Source organism: Benincasa hispida, chromosome 12 (genome assembly GCF_009727055.1).
Source record: "Benincasa hispida cultivar B227 chromosome 12, ASM972705v1, whole genome shotgun sequence".
Lineage (NCBI taxonomy): Eukaryota > Viridiplantae > Streptophyta > Magnoliopsida > Cucurbitales > Cucurbitaceae > Benincasa > Benincasa hispida.
The window spans coordinates 46,766,040-46,769,106 of NC_052360.1; the positions used below are offsets into that span (position 1 = coordinate 46,766,040).

General features: G+C 39.6%; 1 non-coding gene across 1 annotated transcript; it reads left to right on the forward strand.

Moving 5' to 3' along the window:
• Nucleotides 1-1,730: 1,730 nt before the first annotated feature.
• LOC120068623 lies at nt 1,731-1,837 on the forward strand. Its single transcript, XR_005479261.1, has one exon. It is a non-coding gene; the product is annotated as a small nucleolar RNA R71 (small nucleolar RNA).
• Nucleotides 1,838-3,067: the final 1,230 nt, after the last annotated feature.

Sequence of the window (3,067 nt, forward strand, 5' to 3'; positions counted from 1 at the left end):
TTGTTGGATTTTTTTTTTTGTTGTGATCGCATTGCAGGCAGCAACGGATGCGCTGGCATCCTCTTCTTCATACTCTTCATCAGACTTTTCTTCTTCAATCAAATTCAGGTCATCATCAGAATCATGTAGGTCTTCTTCATCCGGAAACTTCATGGCACGAATTATATTAAATTTGAGCTTCTGTCCATTGATACTCAAAGTGATTTATCCTTTATATACATCAATTTGAGCACGACCTGTTGATAGAAAAGGTCACCCCAAAATGATGGGCACATCTTTGTCGGCCTCATAGTCTAAAATGATGAAGTCAGCTGGTAGGATAAATTTTTCAATTGTTCTCAGCACATCCTTCACCTTACCTTCTGGATGGACCAGAGATCTGTAGGCCAATTGGAGAGTCACTGATGTGGGCACAAGTTGCCCCACATTCAATTGTCTAAAAATTGACAGCGACATCAAATTTATGCTGGCTCCCAAGCCACACAGGGCTTGCCCGATGAACAGTCCTCCTATGGAGCATGGAATGGTAAAGCTCCCAGGATCGCTCATCTTTGATGGAATTATTGATTTAGAACTTTGCATTAATGCCACTATGGCAAATTTTCCAGTGCCCCTCTTCTTAGTTACCATATCTTTCAGAAACTTGGTGTATGCAGGCATTTCCTCAATCGCTTCACTGAAAGGAATATTAACATGTAATTGCTTTAACATAGATAAGAAGCGTTGGTACTATACCTCTTCATTTCTCTTCTTCGTTAGTCTCTGTGGGAAAGGGGGTAACTAAACTTTCAAGGTTCCTGTTTCAGTTGGCTTTGAGGTCGATGCAACCTCTGGTTCTACTGCTTCATTTTCTCTTTCTTCTTCTTGCATTACTGCAATCTCAGGTTCAACTGCAATGGAAACTATGCTCCTTCTTTTCTCTCTCCACAGTCTTCCCACTACGCATTGTCACAACCTGACATTGCTTCTTACCTGATACGCCCGAGTTGTGTAGAAGTTTGGTTGAACTTGGAAAAGCCCCTTGCAGTCTACTTTTCAGCTCACTCGCAATTTGGCCCATCTGTAATTCGAGGTTTCGGATGGACGTGGCCTGACTTTGAAGCACGGTATCGTTTTGCTCTATGTATTGCTTCAATAGGTTCTCCAAAGAAGAGGATTGCGATGGTTGTTGTGAGCTACTTGCTTGGTTGCTCGGTTGACCGTTGTTGCGAGGGAAGAATCCTGGTGGCCCTTCTTTTTGCGCCACAGGTTGGAAATTTTGTTGTTGATTCTTCCAAGCAAAATTGGGGTGGTTTCTCCACCCGGGGTTGTAGGTGTTTGAAAAGGGATTATTCTTTACAAAATATACAGATTGTGGATTTTGCGGGCAATCTTCCATCGCATGCCAATCACCGCAAGTCGCACACCTTGTGATGTTCTGATTGATTGCGTTGATTTGCCCACCTTGCGGTGTTGGGCTACTGATCGTCATTCCTTAGATCAAATTCATCATTGCGGTCATTTTCTTTTGTAATGAAACAATAGCACCATTGTTTGCATCAGAGTCATTAAGTCTCAATCTCTGGTCACTCTCTCTTTAGTCTTCATGGTTCTTAGAGATGCGATCCATGATATTCTTCACCTCATCGTATGTTTTGTCAAGCAAACCACCAGTGGCTGCCACATTATCAGTGGTCTGCGAAGTAGGATTCAAACCATGATAGAAAATCTCCATTTGAAGGCAGTCTTGTAATCCATTATGTGGACAATCCCGGACCAACCTCTTAAACCTCGCCCAAGCATCACTGAGCGATTCGTCCATGTCTTGTTCAAAATTTGTAATAAGCTTCCTTTGTCTTGCATTCTCGGTAGGTGGAAAATACTTCTTTATAAATTTCTCCACTACTTGCTCCCAAGAATCACATAAGCAAGAAGTAGAAACTTAGACATAATTTCTATATGCTATGTACACAGTGCATGCACCTTAGAAATAGGATATGATGGTATGCGGTCATCTTGTCTTATGTGCGCATAAGCAAGAATAGAAACATAGAAATAAGTTCTATCGACATTTTCGCATATGCATCGCGTGTGTATATTTGTGTATAGCATTATCGCATAACTTGTTCTGACTGGGGTTACCTTTGTGATCAAGCTTAATGATGCGGTGAAGTTATCCCCTCCACCATTTTATCTATTTTTCCATGCATCTTATTACGCGTTAACAGTTGTCATGTCTCTACCAACTCTCATAGTCATACTTCCATTGCTTAATCTGTTTAGTTAGGAGTAGGAGTAGCACATAGTCCTTTAACTTCATTATTCTTTTATTCATCGCCGCAGATACATTACTTCGCAACATTTAGTTATGAGTCCTTGAGTTCGACCTCAGATCACCCCAAGAAACTTGCATTCTCGTTATACTTGGTGAGAGAGCAAGTAAACTTGTGGCAGGAACGCATGGTCACCGTATATATTCTTAAACGCATATTGCATATTTCTCAGTCCAACGCATGATTATTGACACATGGAGATCATCGCATATCATAAGATGCACACATATTTATTCTCCATTTTCCACGCATCCAATGTTCCATAGACAATAGCAAAGAAAATATCATATATTATTATATCACAAGTGTTTGTTTAATACAGTGTTTACAAACTACAGGACCCAACGAGAGTTTAGGGCATCAACCCCAACAGTCTCACCTTCTGTAAGTTGTCTCCAGGAACTAGTTTCCTGAATGAAAGCCCAGATATGATTAGCGGCACCTCTATTATCCAGGTTAGTTTATCATTTCCCACTAAACATATCTCAATGACAAGCAAATCATATTTACTTTGTTGTGCTTCTTTTATTTCCTTATCTATAACATTCAAAACTTTTTGATTTGTAGATGAATTAGAGATAAAAGACATTCCTCTATTAAAACAAATTTTAAATCATCATCTACTAGTATATTTGATTTCCATGTTGAATAATTACGACCATTATTTTTATTGGAAGCGAGTGAGTTTGAAGAAGTCGACATGCTGGAAATATAAACAAATTCTAATTAGTAAATTGCATTTTAAATCCAATTCA